This window comes from Phascolarctos cinereus, unplaced genomic scaffold (assembly GCF_003287225.1).
Source record: "Phascolarctos cinereus isolate Bilbo 61053 unplaced genomic scaffold, phaCin_HiC Scaffold_2;HRSCAF=192, whole genome shotgun sequence".
In the NCBI taxonomy this organism is placed as follows: Eukaryota; Metazoa; Chordata; class Mammalia; order Diprotodontia; family Phascolarctidae; genus Phascolarctos; species Phascolarctos cinereus.
In genome coordinates this window covers 157,337,508-157,355,456 of record NW_027555625.1, presented here as the reverse complement: position 1 = coordinate 157,355,456, position 17,949 = coordinate 157,337,508, and the positions used below count along the sequence as shown (strand labels likewise).

Sequence of the window (17,949 nt, the reverse complement as noted above, 5' to 3'; positions counted from 1 at the left end):
GTAATAAGAATAAACTTTAAGAGTATAGAGCAGAAATCTTCAAAATCAATTTCAGAACTGCTCCCCACTCCCAGTTTTTTCCAGTCATATCCCCTACTTCATGCTGGTATTTGTCAGAATGGTTGGATTTTTCTAAGACTAAGATTCCTACCAATTTTAAAAGTTGTAGCATGGCATGTTACCTTATTAAAAGTTCCTTAATTCTATTAACATTATCAGAAGTCTCCACTACTAGTTCCTTGAGTGATAAATTCTGGAAGGGACCTTAGAAATCACTCAATTGAACCCTCTCACTCATCTGTAAAATTATAAAATGGATCATTAAAGAGATGGTTGGTGAACATCTAGAAAGAGAAATGTGATTATAAAAGCCAATATAGCTTCATCAAGAAAAGGACAAGCTAGGGGCAGCTAGGTGGCACAGTGGATAGAGCACTAGCCTTGGATTCAGGAGGACCTGAGTTCAAATCTGGTCTCAGACAGACACTTGATACATACTAGCTGTGTGACCCTGGGCAAGTCATTTAACCCCAACTGCCTCGCAAAAAAAAAAAGGGACAAGCTAGATTAACTTAATTTCCTTTTTTGGATAGGAATTACTAAACTAATAGATAATAAGGTGAATGCTGTGCATATAGGTTACTTAAATTTTAGCAAAGCTTTTGACAAACTATTCTTAAAGATGTGGTGTTGAAAACTGACCAACCTATAATAAAAGAAACTGAGGCAGATCTTTGAGCCAATGGCATTTTATTGAAGGGTTCACAGCCCCCTCTAATTAAGTGAACCTCAGATTTTTCTCATGATCTGAGACAACCTCTTCCTCAAGGCCTTAGTTTTATAGTGCTTGCAGAATGTCATTGGTTGATAGACTTTGCCCTTAACTCTCTAGGAGGGTCTACATAAAATACAGGATCCCATTGATTGACAAATAGGCTAATGAGCAGACCTTGACAGACCTATCGACCTTTCAGGAGGTCTTGATGAGCACACCATGAGCCTGGAGAAAGGCAGGCCGCAGGCTGGCAACCAAGGCCACTTGTTGGTCAAGTGTTCATGGTCATCTCCCCATGTTGGGCAATAGAGTGATGACAAGGGATGAATAGCTGGGGGACTTTCCATGTATTTTAGTCACCTCTGCCATGCTGAGCATGGTCACCATAACAAGGAAAAACAAGACCGGAGGTCCTCTAGTTAGCTACCTATGATTAAGCAAGTGAACTTACAAACTGCAGTTTACCACTGTGGAGCCTAACATGTAGAACTTATAATTACTACCCCTGTGCAATCATATCAAACTGCTTAATACTAATTGGAATAAAATAGGGATTCAATTAATCATCTATCATAAAGAGAAGAAGGAGAAATATAGATAGATAAGTAAATAAGAATGTATTAAGCACCTACTATGTGTCAGGTACTGTGCTAAATACTGGGGATACAATAAAAGGCAAAAAAAATTTTTTAAACCCTAACAACTAAATGATGGAGATAACATGCAAACAATTATAAAAAAGTAACATATAGTCAGGAAAAATTGGAGATAATTTCAGAAGTAAAGCACTAAAATTGAAAAGGCTACTTGCAAAAAGTTGGGATATCAGCTGGGAACTGAAGGAAGTCAGGGAAACCAAGAGATGTAGATAAGGAGGAGAGCATTACAGGCATGAGAGCAGCCAATGAAAATGCAGAGAGTCAGTAGACGAAGGGCCATGCAGCAAGGATTCCTGTGTCACTGGAGTGTAGACTGTGCGGTGGGAAGTCAGGTATATAAAGTTTGGAAAAGTAAAGAAGGGACACATTATAAAGGGCCTCGAAAGCCACAGGATTTTGTATTTGATCTTGGGGAGACAGGGAGCCACCGGAGATAAATGGGAGGGTTGAATGGTTAGTTCTACCCTTTAGGAAAATCGGTTTAACAGCTGAGTGGAGAGAATGGAGAGAATGGAATGGAGAGAAACGTTGAGGCACAGACAACATCCAGCAGACTACTGCAACAGTCCAGGTGGGAGGTGATGAGAGACATCAGTGGGGTGATGGCAGTGTCAGAGGAAAAAGGGAGTATATATGATAATATTGTGATATTCTTGGCAGGGACTGGCAACTCCATGAAACAAGGTGCCACCACACCTTCCCTTTCCAGCTTACTTTTGTGTGTTGTCTTTACCTGTTAGATTATATGTTCCTTGAGTACAGGGACTGTCTCTTTTTCTTATTTGTATTACCAGAGTGTAGCACAGTGCCTGGTACATAGCAGGCACTTAATAAATATGAATTGGAAATTGAATTGGGGGGATGTCAAAAAGAATGAGAATTGACAAAGGGCCATTAGATTTGACAATTTAAAATCTCATAGGTAACTTTTTTAAAAAATCCTTTTTAAAATTATTTTTAACAATGTTTTTATTAATTTGTTTTGATTTATCAACAATCATTTCCATAAGCTTTTGAGTTTTAAATTTTTTCCCCTCCCTACCCACCTCCCTCCCCAAGACAGCACACAATCTGATATTGGCTATACATATACATTCCTATTAAACATTTTCACATTAGTCATGTTGTAAGGAAGAATTAGAACTGATAGATGAAACTACAAGAAAGAGAAAATAAAGCAAAACAGAAGAAAAAAGAGCAAATAAAATCTGCATTCAGTTCTTTCTTTGGATGTAGATAGCATTTTCCATCATGAGACTTTTGGAGCTGTCTTAGATCCTTGCATTGCTGAGAAAAGCTAAGTCTATCAAAGTTAGTCATTGTACAACAACATTCTCCTGGTTCTTCTCACTTCACTCAGCATCAGTCCATACAAATCTTTCCAGGTTTTGCTAAAGTCAGCCTGCTTATCATTTCCCATAGCACAATAGTATTCCATTACATTCATATACCACAACTTGCTCAGCCATTCCCCAATTGATGGGCATCCTCTCAATTTCCAATTCTTTGCCACCACAAAAAAGAGTTGCTATAAATATTTTGTACATGTAGATCCTTTTCCCATTTTTATGATCTCTTTGGGATACAGTCCTAGAAGTGCTATTGCTGGGTCAATGGGTATGCACATTTTTATAGCTCTTTGGGCATCGTTCCAAATTGCTCTCCAAAATGGCTTGATTGGGGCAGCTAGGTGGTACAGTGGATACAGCACCGGCCCTGAAGTCAGAAGGACCTGAGTTCAAATCTGGCCTTAGACCAAACACTTCACACTTATTAGTTGTGTGACCCTGGGTAAGTCACTTAACCCCAATTGCCTAAAAAAAAAGATTGGATCATTTCACAACCATATCAACAATGCATTAATGTTCTAATTTTACCACATCTTCTCCAACATTTATCATATTCCTGTTTTGTCATGTTGGCCAATCTGATATGTGTGATGTGGTACCTCAGAGTTGTGATTTGCATTTCTCTAATCAATAGTGATTTAGAGCATTTTTTTTCATATGACAATAGAAGGCTTTAATTTCTTCATCTGAGAACTGCCTGTTCATATCCTTTGACCATTTGTCAATGGGGGAATGACTTGTATTCTTAAAAATTTGACTTAATTCTCTATTTTTTAGAAATGAGGCCCTTACCAGAGACACTGGTTGTAAAAATTCTTTCCAGTTTTCTACTTCCCTCCTAATCTTGGTTGCACTGGCTTTGTTTGTGCAAAAACTTTTCAACTTAATGTAATCAAAATTGCCCATTTTGCATTTCATAATGTTCTCTATATCCTATTTGGTCATGAATTCTTCTGTTCTCCATAAATCTGACAGGTAAACTATTCCTTGCTGTCCCAGTTTGCTTATAGTATCAGCCTTTATATCTAAATCATGAACCCATTTTAACTTTGTTTTGGTATATGGCATCAGATTTGGGTCTATGCCTAGCTTCTGCCATACTCTTTTCCAGTTATCCCAGCAGTTTTTGTCAAATAGTGAGTTCTTATCCCAGAAGCAGGGACCTACTATCAAATACTAGATTATGATAGTCATTGACTACTGTGTCTTACATAGCTAACCTATTTTTCTGATCTACCACTCTATTTCTTAGCCAGTACAAAGTAGCTTTGATAATTGCTGTTTTATAATACAATTTAAGATCCGGAATGATTAGGCCACCTTCCCTTGCATTTCTTTTCATTAATTCCATTGATATTATGGACCTTTTGTTATTCCAAATGAATCTTGTTATTATTTTTTCTAGCTCTATAAAATGAATTTTGGTGGTTTGATTGGTATGACACTGAATAAGTAAATTAGCTTAGGTAGAATTGTCATTTTTATTTTATTAGCTCGGCAACTGATGTTTTTCCAATTATTTAGATCTGACTTTATTTGTGTGGAAGTGTTTTGTAATTGTGTTCATATAGTTCCTGGGTTTGTCTTGGCAGGTAGATGTCCAAATATTTTATATGATCTACAGTAATTTCATATGGAATTTCCCTTTCTGTCTCTTGCTGCTGGGTTTAAATTTTATTTTTAGGTCTGCATTATCTCCTACCTATCTTCATCTTGCCATGACCTTTCCCTCTGTACCCCCTCCCCACATTGAGAAAGCAAGAAATATGAAAGCCATTACAGATATGTAGAATGAAGCAAAATAAATTCCTGCATTGTATGTGTCCAAAATAAATAAAACATGCCTCACTTTGCACTCTGGGCTCATCACCTCTCTACCCAGAGGTGGGTAGCATCTTTCATCATGAGCCTTCTGGAGTTGTGTGGATGGCCATTGGTGATTATCAGAGTTGCTAAGTCTTTGAAAGGTGTTTGTCTTTACAATAATTTCATTAATTGTATAAGTTGGGGGACGATTTTGGGAAGATGGTGGAGTAGGTCAAAAAACTTTCCCTCTCCAAATTTCCTCCACAAAAGAAGACAGAAAATGTCTTCAAGGGGAATGTAGAGCAGAGGAAATAAATGAAAGTTGGGGTAAAGCAGTTGTCCTCCTAAGACAATTTAAGAAGACCCCAGGAAAGACAATCTCCAGGGGTGGAGGTTCAGCCTGAGTGAAGTCCAAACACCTTCAGGCCAACTCTACAGAATTAACAAACAACAAACCCTGGGGACAGCTGGGTTGAGAGGCAGCCTTTGCCTTAGAAACTTTCATCTCATGGACAGTGTAGGGGTTTGATGGCTGAGTTGGAGAAGACTGAAGAACCTTTCCTTGTCAAGGGATGTCAAGCATAGCTGTGTTGACCAGATTCGTCCTGGGCTATGGCTATGGTGGCAGTTGCAGCTGTGGCTGTGGCTGTGGCTGTAGCTGCAGAAGAGAAGGAGCTAGCACACATTTGGTAGCTGCAGTAACAGAGGGGTGGGGACCGTGCTGGCTGTGCACACTTGCAGGAGAGCCGAGTTCCTGGTTTCAGTTCCAGGGCAGAGAGGACCACTTTAGTCTGTAACCACCTGAGGGGCTGCAAGGAGCAAGGTCATTTGTGGGACAGCAGGCTTGGGGCCCTAGTGTTGGCTTAGTAGTGGAGAGGAAAGCCCAAGGTTGGACACTAGGACAGACCTCAGAAAATAACAGTAAGAAGGGCCTGAGGTTTAGGGCATTATTCCCCATAGCGCAGAACTAGAACCTGATTATGCTAGTAGCTGCTAAAAACAAAATAAAACAAATAGATACATAAATAAATAAATAATGAGTAAACAAAGGAGAAAGAACCCAACCATAGATAGCTACTATGGGGATAGAGAAGATCTGGGTTCATATTCAGAGGAAGATACTGTAGCTAAAAAAACACTCTTTTTTCAATGAGAAATGTTAAATGGTCCCAAGCACAAAAAGAGTTCTTGGAAGAACTTTAAAAGGACTTTAAAAAGCAAATAACAGAGATCAGAGAAAAATTAGGAAAAAATAAGAGCAATCCAAGAAAATCAAGAAAATTATGAAAAGAAAGTCAACCAACTTGAAATAGAGACTCAGAAACTTAAGGAAGAAAATAACTCTCTGAAAAATAGAATTGGGCAAGGGGAAGCTAATGATGTTCTAAGACACCAATAAATAATAAAACAAAATCAAAAGAATGAAAAAATAGAAGAGAATGTGAAATATATCATCAGAAAAAAAAACTGACCTGGAGAATACATCAAGGAGAAATAATATAAGAATAGTCGGACTACCTGAAAATTACAATAAAAAAAAGAATCTTAATACAATAATACATGAAATTATCAAGGAAAGTTGCTCTGAAGTTCTAGAACAAGAGGGCAAAGCAGAAATAGAAAAAATCCACTGATCACCACCTGAAAGAGATCCCAGGAGGAAAACTTACAGGAATATCATAGCCAAGTTTCAAAGCTCCCAGGTCAAGGAGAAAATACTGGAAGCAACAAGAAAAAAAACCAATTTAAATATCATGGAGCTACAATAAGGATTACACAAAACCTAGCAGTTATTACACTGAAGAACCGTAGGTCTTAGACTACTATTTAGTACAGCAAAAGTTCTAGGGTTATGACCAAGCTTAACCTACCCAGCAAAGTTAAGTATAATCCTGGATGAAAAAAGAAGTGGACATTTAATGAACTGAAAGACTTTCAGGTTTATGTGACAAAAACAGCAGACCTTAAGGGAAAAATTCAACATATGACATCCAGGAGAAATATAAGGTAAATATTAAAGACCAATTATAAGGGACTTATTAAGGTCAAATTGTTTACTTCTTGTATGTGAAAATATTATCAGTACTCATGACTGTCATCATTATTTGGGTAGTTTGAAAGAAAGGCTTGGGCTGAGCTGAGCTGAGCTGAGTATGATAGGGTGATCCTAAAAAAATAAAACTGTGTAGGGAGAGATAAAAAGGGGGTAGTGATTTCATACAAATGAGGCATAAAAGGAAAAATTGATATAGAAGAAGCTAGTAGGGAGGAGAGCGGGTAGTACTGGAAACTTACTCTTATTGGGATTGAGTTGAAGAGGGAACAACATATATATCTAGAAGAGTATAAAAGTCTTCTAAATTCAGACAGAAATAAGAAGGCAAGGGGATAGGGTTGGGGGAGAGGATAAGGAAGGGACTCTTGAAAGGGTAGGTAGGTTAAGGAATAAGAGGGCTAAAGAAAAGCAGAAGGGTAGGGTAAATAGGGTGAGAAGGACAGTGAGGAGAAATAAGGAGGAAAATACACAATAAGTAATTACAGCTTAGAATGTGAATAGGATGAATTTATCCATAAAATGGAAACAGCAGATTGAAAATCTGAATTCAACAATATGTTGCTTTTAGGAAACACTATAAAAATGAGAGATACACACAAAGATAAAATAAAGAACAAAGAGTAGAATTTGTCACGTAAAAAAAGTAAGACTAGTAATCATGATCTCAGACAAAGTTAAAGCTAAAATAGGTTAATCAAAAGAGAAAAATAGGGCAACTACACTATATGTCAGGATTATTATTCTATGTTGTTTAGACCATTTAAAATAACTATGTGTTATAAAAATACTGAGAGTATACCGGCCAAAACAGACACAGGAATTGTATGAATATAGACATAAAACACTTTTACAAAGAAAGTCAGATGTAAATAATTGAAATAATGTTTATTGTTCATGGGTGGGTAAAATCAATATAATAAAAAATGACAATTTTACCTAACATTTATTCAATAACATCGCAATTAAATTACTAAAATAATTATCTTACTGAAGAGTGTAAAATGAATAATATTTATTATTTTCAATTAAAAATATCTTGCATCAATGAAACTTATATTTAGAAAGAATAGAAGGAATGCAGAAAACTGAGGAAAAAACCTTCATACACAATCTTTCAGATACGATGTGACTGGATTGGAATATTGCTGTGGTGTAGGAAATGATGAGCTGGTTAAATTAGAAAAACATGGAAAGACTTGGACTTATGAAGGAACATTCTATTCACCTTCAGATAAAAATAAGCGTAGTACATGCATACATATAAGTGTGTATGAGTGAATATGTGTATGTTTGTAGATATCTATGTTTGTGTGTATAATATATACATGTTTAATTGTAGCCTTCTTTAGGGTGGGAGAGGGGGGAAGGGAGGGGAAAATAAAATTAGAAGCATACAACAGAGGACAAAAAGAAACCTACAAAGAAGCAAAGAAACACTGGGCAGCTTTGAAAACAATGTGTAGTATTTATTATGTAAGTTTTCTTGAAATTGAAATGTATTGTTTTATATTGAATCATCTCATGTTCTGTTGCATACATGGCAGTTTATTTTTTCCTTTTCTCAATTTGCATTTAAGTTTAAAATAAATTTTTAAAAATTTGCAAAAATAATTGTATAAGCTGTTCTGGTTCTGCTCACTTCCCTTTGTGACACTTCATATATGCCTTCTCTAAAATTATCCTTGTCATCATTTCTTATAGCACAATAGTACACCACGATGTTCATATAACTTGTTCAAACATTGTCCATTTGATGGGCACTACCTAAGTTTCTAATACTGTTTCATGACAAAAAGAGCTGCTATAAATATTTTTCTACATATGAGTCTTTTTCCTCTTTCTTTGACCTCTTTGGGGTCTAGAACTAGTGTAGGGTAATATAATACAGTATAGGATAGTACAGTACAGTATAGCATAGCATAGACCCAGAAGTGTCACTGGATCAAAGGGTGCACAATATTTAATAGCTTTTAGGGCATAGTTCCAAATTGCTTTCCATAATGGTTAGACCAGTTCACAATTCTACCAATAGGTAATCATTGGTAAATTTGGTGTGAGTAGTTTCAGTTGAACAAGGAGATAAGATGCCAGAGTTAAAAGAGTGAGAGGAAAGTAAGCAGAGGCACCTAGTGTGGTTGACCTTAAGGAGTTTAAATATGAAAGAGAGAAGAGATATATGACAATAGCTAACAAGGATGGAAAGATCAAGTGAGAGTGTTTTGAGGATGGGGGCAGGGATATATATGCATATGTTTGTAGGCAGCAAAGAACCAATAGACAAGAGAGACTGAAAATTGAGGAAGAGACAGTGGGGATGATGGAAGGGTCAATCTGTTGGGGAAAAAAAGGATAGAATGGGATCATTTGTACACATAGATTTTTTTTTTAAATCCCAAATCTTTTTTGTTGCCTTTCTTCAACAGACTCAGTTTGAACTTTATTACTTTCTGCGCTGTTCTTAAATATCTGTGCTATGATTTCATATTTATCTGGACCTTGTTTTCACTTTCTGTACTTTATTTTTGCAATTATTAATTTATTTATTTTTAGTTTTCAACAGTCAGTTCCACAAGATTTTGAGTTCTAAATTTTCTCCCCATCTCACCCTTCCCTCCACCCCAAGACAGTATGCATTCTGAATACCCCTTCCCCTTCAATTTTCCTGTAGGGCAGAATAGATTTCTATACCCCATTGCCTGTATATCTTATTTCCCAGTTGCATGTGAAAACAATTTTTAACATTTGTTTTTAAAACTTTGGGTTCCAAATTTTCTCCCTTCCTCCCTCCCCCACCCACCCTCATTGAGAAGGCAAGCAGCTCAATACAGGTTATACATGTGTAGTCATGCTGTGTAAAACTAACTATATTGTCCTTCATCCTATCCCGCCCCATGTTTATTCTATTCTTTCTTTTGACCCTGTCCCTCCTCAGAAGTGTTTGCTTCTGATTACTCCCTCCCTCAATCTGCCCTCCCCTTTATTGTTCCCCCCACTCTCTTATCCCCTTCCCCCCTATTTTCCTGTAGGGTAAGATAGATTTCCAGACCCAATTGAGTGTGTATGTTATTTCTTCCTTAAGCCAAATCTGATGAGAATAAGATTCACTCATTCCCTCTCACCTTCCCCCACTTCCCCTCCACTGTAAAAGCTTTTTCCTGTCTGTTTTATGTGAGATAATTTGCCCCATTCTACCTCTCTTTTTCTCCTTCTCCCAATATAATCCTCTCACCCCTTAATTTTATTTTTAGATATCACCCCTTCATCTTCAACTCACCTTGTGCCCTCTATCTATATATACATATAATTTTTTCACTCCAACTACCCTAAAACTGACAAAGGTCTCATGAGTTACAAATATCATCTTTCCATGTGGCATGTAAACAGTTCAACCTTAATAAATCCCTTATGATTTCTCTTTTCCTGTTTACCTTTTCATGCTTCTCTTGAGTCTTGTATTTGAAAGTCAAATTTTCTATTCAGCTCTGGTCTTTTCATCAAGAATATTTTAAAGTCCTCTATTTCATTGAATTTCCATTTTCCCCCTGAAGATTATACTCAGTTTTGCTGGGTAGGTGATTCTTGTTTATAACTCTATTTCTTTGACCTCTGGAATATTATATTCCAAGCCCTCCAGTTCCTTAATGTAGAAGCTGCTAAATCTTGTGTTGTCCTGATTGTGTTTCCACAATACTGGAATTGTTTCTTTCTGGCTTCTTGCAATATTTTCTCCTTGACCCCGGGAACACTGGAATTTGCCTACAATATTCCTAGGAGTTTTCCTTTGGGAATCTCTTTCAGGAGGTGATTGGTGAATTCTTTCCATTTCAATTTTACTCTCTGGTTCTAGAATATCAGGGCAGTTTTCCTTGATAATTTCATGAAAGATGATGTCTAGGCTCTTTTTTAGATCATGGCTTTCAGGTAGTCCAATAATTTTTAAATTATGTCTCCTAGATCTATTTTCCAGGTCAGTTGTTTTTTCCAATGAGATATTTCACATTGTCTTCTATTTTTTCATTCTTTTGATTTTGTTTTATAATGTCTTGATTTCTCATAAAGTCACTAGCTTTCATTTGCTCCATTCTAATTTTTAAGGAAGTTGTTTCTTCAGTGAGCTTGTGGACTTCCTTTTCCATTTGGCCAGTTCTGCCTTTCAAGGCATTCTTCTCATTAGCTTTTTGGATCTCTTTTTCCATTTGGGTTAGTCTATTTTTAAGTCGTTATTTTCTTCAGTATTTTGGGGTCTCCTTTAGCAAGTTGTTGACTTGTTTTTCATGATTTTCTTCTATCACTCTCATTTCTCTTCCCAGTTTTTCCTCTACTTCTCTTGCTTGCTTCTCAAAATCTTTTTTTGAGCTCTTCCATGGCCTGGGACTGATTTATATTTTTCTTGGAGACTTGCATGTAGGAGCTTTGACTTCATTGTCTTCTGGTTGTATGTTTTGATCTTCTTTGTCACCAAAGAAAGATTCTATGGTCTGACTTAGAAAATGCCTGCCTTCCTTCTTTTTTCTATCACAAATTCTTAAATGTAGTAATGTTTCAACCTTCCTCACCTCACCCCCATCGTTTTCCACCATTTCTACTTGTTGGTGACGCATACAGAAAAACAACTCACCTCTCCATGTGGAAAGATGAAATTATCATATCATTTACGTGATTCTAGAAATTATCAGCTATTTTGTTTTTGTTTTTAGATCAATTTCTAACATATATTGAGATAATTAAAGTCCCACACTATTCTCTATCATTCCCTGGGCAATAAGGAATATCTTTTGTTTGACTATATATGTTTGTAAGATTGAAATTGAAAAAGAATGGGGCAGCTAGGTGGCACAGTAGATAGAGTTCTGGCCTTGGAGTCAGGAGGACCTGAGTTCAAATCCAGCCTCAGACACTTGACACTTACTAGCTGTGTGGCCTTGGGCAAGTCACTTAATCCAACTGCCGCAAAAAAAAAAGGAAAAAAAAGAAATGGAAAAAGTGCAATGAAACCTACATTACTTTTTAAAAAATTTTTTTAAATTTATTTATTTTTAGTTTTCAACATTCACTTCCACAAGATTTTGAGTTCCAAATTTTCTCCCCTTCTCTCTCCTCTCCCCACTCCAAGACAGCGTGCATTCTGAATACCTCTTCCCCTAATCTGCCCTCCCTTCTATCACCCTCCTTCTCTTTACATTACTTTTAAAAAAGAAAAAAGAAATACTGTATCATGCCCCTAGACCAGACTTCTGATCTGTATCCCAAACTTCTGTCCAGGTGGTCTGTAGTACACTCTGATTAGTGCATTGCTTCTCCCCCTGTCCTTGGCACTACAATCTTTCCAGTCACCTAGATTGACACCCTGGAGTCATCCTTGACTGTTTTCTCTTCCTTAACCCCCATTTCCAATCAACTGACAGATCTTGTTCCTGCCTCCACAACATTTCTCACATCCATCTCCTCACCACTCTCTACCCTAGTTCAGACTTGTTATCACCTCCCTTCAGGACTGCTACAATAGTGTTCCTATTCATGTCCTTGACTCTACTCTTTTTTCTCCTCAATCTGCCTGACATAGAGCAACCAAAGTGATATATCTAAAATACAGATCCGACTATACATAATCATCCCCTGTTCAAATGACTCCCCATTGTGTGTAAGATAAAATATAATCTCCTTGGTATGGCATTAAAAGCCTTCTATAAAATGGCCACCACCTACTTTTCTGATTTTTTTTTATATAACTTACTAGGTTCCAGTAAAACTGACCTGTTTTCAGTATATAAAGTTTCATCTGCTACCTCCATATCTTTACTTTAAAAAAAAAAGAGTGTTTCGAAGGCAGAAAGGAGGGAAAGAGGCAGGCGGGACGGAGGGAGGGAGGCAAGTAGGAGAGCCAGGAAGGGACGAGGGCAGTCCGGCGCAGGCCACGCAGTAGCTGCTAATGGAGCAGGCTCAGGCTCCAGCTTGCTCACAGCCCGCAAGCCCCGGCGGGAAATGACAAGACGGGTGCCCATCGGCCGCTCAGCTGCTGCTGTCCTGGGCCGGGCTACGTAGATGTTTCTGGCGCAGAGAGACCATCCAAAGGGGCTAACTCTGATCGCAGCCACTCCTGCCCCAGCTGAAGTCGCAGGCCCCGGGGAGGGGCAGCCAGAGCGGGAGTTGCAGCGCCTGGAGAGGAGGAGGCCAAGCCCGGTGGATGGCAAAGAGGATGCGAGGATGAGAGGCGCCGGGATCTGAAGGATGGAGAGGGTTCTGTACAAGTGGACCAATTATCTCACTGGTTGGCAACCTTGCTGGTTTGTTTTAGATAATAGGGCATTATCCTATTATGATTCACAGGATGATGTGTGCAAAGGGAGCAAAGGAAACATAAAGATGGCAGTTTGTGAAATCAAAGTCCACCCAGCAGACAATACAAAAATGGAATTAATCAATCCTGGGGAGCAACATTTCTACATGAAAGCTGTGATTACCGCCTAGAAGAGGTGGCTAGTCACTCTGGGCAGTGGGAAAGCTAGTTTGACTGATACCAGAGCAAAAAAGGAAAAAGAAATAAGTGAAATCAATGAATCTCTGAAAATGTCTGAACTTTGCCTCTACTGTGACCTCTTAATGCAGCAAGTTCATACCACACATGAATTCATTTATCATGACAGTCATTCATCCCTCAGTGTAGAGAACATGAAGGAAGCCTCATCTCTGCTTAGTGCCACATATGACACATTCATTACCACATTCCAAGAATGTGTGAAGACAGCAAATGCCAAGTTTAAATCAGAGATGTTTCAATCACCTCATCCAGATCCTTTAGTTTCTCCTGTATCACCTTCACCTGTTCAAATAATGAAACATTCCATCAGCCACTCTGGTTCTTACAGCTCAGAGAGGAGTAGTCACACTGTAAAAGAACCAGGGCCTTCACGTCACCCAATCTCCCAACAGTGCAGAAGAACCTACTCAGATACAGACTACAATATTGCCCCGAAGACCCAGGTAGACTTGTTCACCGTTCAAGAAATATTCTCAATGGAGGTCTGGCATCAGCAACCATTCCTGAAGAAAACAGAACTGTGTCCAAAAAAAGATGTGAATTGGAAGATGTTCTTCCATCCTTCTCTTCCTGGGGAAACTTCCTCTAAGTATTGCTAGGCAAAAACTGCTCTAATCATATTGTTGCTATAGGGAGTAGTTTTTTCCCTTTACTTAGAAGTATGGACAACAGGTTTTTTTCCCCTTTGCTTAGAAGGATTTCTCTGCACTTTATAAAATAATGTTAAAAAAAATCCAAACAACTACAAAAAACCTTTGAAGTGTATTTTATCTTTTATATAGTTTATTTGCTAGCGTATTTTCCTAATGACTTCACAATATGAATGTGCATCTCTTTCTTTGAACAAATGATGGTTTAACATTTAAGCATTTATATTTAGGTAGATTTTTTTTAAAAAAAACTGTGAAGGACTGATGGCATCCTTAGTTTGTATTGTTGCTTATAACATGAAACCTTTTGCACAGGTTTTATTCTGACAGAGGTGTGAAATACATAATTGTGCCATGGACTAACTGGTCACTTACCCCAGTTAAAAATGTGCTACTGCACTGATGAACAGTGATCAATCACATTGTCTTCCTTGAAGAAAAAAAGGAACAACCAATAATATATTAACATACCTTTAGCTCAAGTGATATAACATATCAAGTATTATTTTTTATAAAATCAGATTGTGTTGTCCTTCAGATGTGGGGATGGCACTGCTGAATTGTTGATACTAAACTGTTGTATTTAATTTTCATTTCTTTATTACTTTCTGCTGCATCAAAAAGATATAGCATTCTGATTTATGACCAACCAAATTTAAGATGTGAAATTGTTTTTATTTGCATTGTACTAGAAAAAGAGGTTAATGTTGTGGTGAACTTGCTGATTTTAAAACAGAGAAATAAAATTCTTTTTTGTGGGAAAAAATGTTTCTATTTTATTTTTTCATGATTACATGTAAAAACAACTTTTAACCCTCATTTTTTAGAATTTTTAAGTTCCAAATTCCCTTTCTCCCTTCTTTGAGAAAGCAAGTATTTTTCTATAGATTATACATGTGCAGTCAAAACAAAATATATTTCCATATTAGCCATGTTGCAAAAGAGAAGACAGACCAAAAAAAGAAAGAAAATGAAAGGAAAACAGTATATTTTGGTCTGTATTCATACTCTATTGGTTCTTTTTCTGGAGGTGGATAGTATTTTTCTTCACAAATCCATTGGAATTATCTTGTATCATTGTATTACTGAGAATAGCTAAGGCTTTCACAGTTGATCACCATAGACTATTGTGCTACTGTATACAATGATTCCCTGGCTCTCTCTGCTCACTTCACTTTGCATCAGTTCACATGAGTCCTCCTAGGTTTTTCTCTGAAATCATCCTGCTCATCATTATCGATAGTATTCCATTATAAACCATAACTTGTTCAGCTATTCCCCAGTTGATGGGCACCCATTCACTTTACAATTCTTTGCCACTACAAAAAAAGCTATTATAAATATTCTTGTACATATAGGACCTCTTCCTTTTTCTTTGATTTCTTTATGATATAGACTTAGTAGTGGTATTGTTGGGTGTGCATAGTTTGATAACCCTTTGGGCATGGTTCCAAATCGTTCTCCAGAATGGTTAGTTCATTTCACAACTCCACCAATAGTATGTTAGTGCTTCAATTTTTCCACATCCTCTCCAACATTTGTAATTTTCCTTTTTCTGTCATGTTAGCCAATATGATAAGTAAGAGGTGGTACCTCAGAGTTGTTTTAATTTGCATTTCTCTAATCAATTGTGATTTAGAGTATTTTTTGCATGACTATAGATAGCTTTGATTGTTTTTCCTCTGAAAACTATCTATTCATGTCCTTTGACCATTTTTCAATTGAGAAGTGATTCTTATTCTTATAAATTTTACTCAATTCTCCACATATTTGAGAAATGAAGCCTTTATCAGAGATATTTGTTGTAAAAATTATTTTTCCCAGCTTCCTGCTTTTCTCTTAATCCTGGCTGCATTGGTTTTATTGAGCAAAATCTTTTAAATATAACGTAATCAAAATGATCTATTTTACATCCTGTAATGCTCTCTGTCTCGTTTTGTCATAAATTCTTCCCTTCTCCATAGATCTGACAGGTAAAGTATTGCATGTTGCCTTAATTTGCTTAACCTGGACTAACCAAACTGCTTTCCAGTTTTCCCAATAATTTTTGTCAAACAGTGAATTCTTTTCAGCCTCCATACCTTTACACAAATCATTCCCCAAGTTTTCAGTACTCCTAAAGTGATCCAGGTTGAAGTTTACTCACTGCTATCCTGGTCTGAGCTCTGCAAGATCCTGACCCAAGCCCAGGTCTTTTTTCAGCTTGTCCCTCCCTGTAAGTTTCAGTAGATTGCCACCGGACTTATCCACTACTGGCAGCCAGGAAGCTCTCAGAGCAACGGAGATGCAAGCTCCATTTTGATTTGGGATTCCTGGTCTGGTTATTCCACTGTAGACATGCCTGGACTTGAGGCCAGAACTGAGCCCCTGGCATCAGAACCATACTGCTTACTTCTGAACTTGTTCCTTGTTCAGTGCACAGCCAGGGCCTATGACTGAAATTGGTCCTCTCTACCACCCCTAGAAACAGGTACCGTCCTCAGTTCACTCTAGATTTGTAGCCTGGAACTCTGTAGTAAATGACAGTGCTATCAGATGGTACCTGTTTGTATGCCCTGCAGTAGTTCAGGGATCTCCTGTGGCCTCTTCCTGCTCCAGTGCTTCTTGTCCCAGGGCCCAGACCCAGCTTTCTTCTAGACCACTATCATAGCTCAGGTCTTCACCTCACATTTAGCTATTCCAATAGCCTTTGAATTGATGTCCATGTCTCAAATCTCTCCCTTTCCCAACTCATGCTCTATATAGACCCCAAAGTGGTGTGTGTGTGTGTATACACATAAAGCTCAGGTCTAATTCTGTTGCTCTTCTGCTCAATAAATGATAATGGCTCCTGCAGTTTATAAAATAAAATAAAAACTCTTCTGTTTGGCATTTTAATCCCTTCCAATCTGATTGCAATCTACTTTTACAGGTTTATTATACAATATTCCTGATACAATATTATACAGCATTCCTGGCCCAGATTCATTAGCCTTCAGATTCCTTTGCCTTTTTACTGTTCCTCACACATGACATACCCATTTCAGGCTACATGTCTTTGTACAGGCTGTCCCCCATGCCTGGCATGTACTCCTTTTTCACTTGGGACAGTGAGGTAATGCAGTGGATAGAGCTCTTTGCCTGGAGTCCAGAAAACCTGAGTTCAAATCTGGCCTTAGACATTTACTGTGAGACCATGGGTAAGTCACTTAACCTCCATTTGCCTCAGTTTCCTCATCTATAAAATGGGGTAATAATAGAACCTACTTCCCAGGGTTGTTATGAGGATCAAGTAAGAGAATTATAAAGCACTTAGCACAGTGCCTGGCATGTAGTAAGTTTTATTTAAATGATTGTTATTATTATTTTATTATATAGTATATTATATTATTGTCATATTATATTCTGCCTCTTAGAATCCACAGCATCCTTCAAAGATTAGCTCCAGTGCTACCTCCTACGGGAGGCCCTTTTCAATCTCAGTGCTTCCCCCAACAAATTATATGCACACATATATATTCATATATGCATATACATACTATTTTCACTTAAAATGAAATTTTTCATGATCAATTACCAACATATACATATACACACACATATATGCTACAGAATAAACAACATGCACACATAATAAATGTTAGAAAATATATTATGTGTGCATGTTGTCCCCAACACCCCTCCATCTACAATGTAGCTCAGCTTCCTTGAGGACAATAACTTTCATTTTTTGTCTTTATATTCTCAAAGCCTGGAACAAAGTAGGCACTTCATAAATAGTGAGTTATCACTTGATTGATTTTTGTCTTCTATGAATTTCTGGGTGTCTGTTGCCACTCTTCTTCCTATACTATAGCTATTCTATATGCTATCTTAGCAGATATTAATTAATCAATAAACATTTATTAAGCAACTAATATGGAGCAGGCATTGGGATAGGTTCTAGGGATACAAAAAAAATCAAGGAGATATATATGTATATAAGCATAGAAATTTGTGTATGTATGTATATATGTGTGTATTATGTATTACATATATATAGATAGGCAGTTTCTCCTTCATTTTAGTTTAAAGTCCTCCTCATCAGATGAGATTACAGGTAAATACATTCTTACCAAGCCTTGTTAGATTCACTCC

At 37.4% G+C, this 17,949-nt stretch overlaps 1 protein-coding gene and 1 pseudogene across 1 annotated transcript in view; both read left to right on the top strand.

Annotated features, from left to right (window-relative positions):
- Window positions 1-17,949, top strand: part of CFAP61 (cilia and flagella associated protein 61) — a 355,672-nt gene that overhangs the window by 294,035 nt on the left and 43,688 nt on the right. The gene's annotated exons all lie outside the window — the stretch shown is intronic.
- Window positions 12,874-13,910, top strand: LOC110208709 (pleckstrin homology domain-containing family A member 3 pseudogene; annotated as a pseudogene).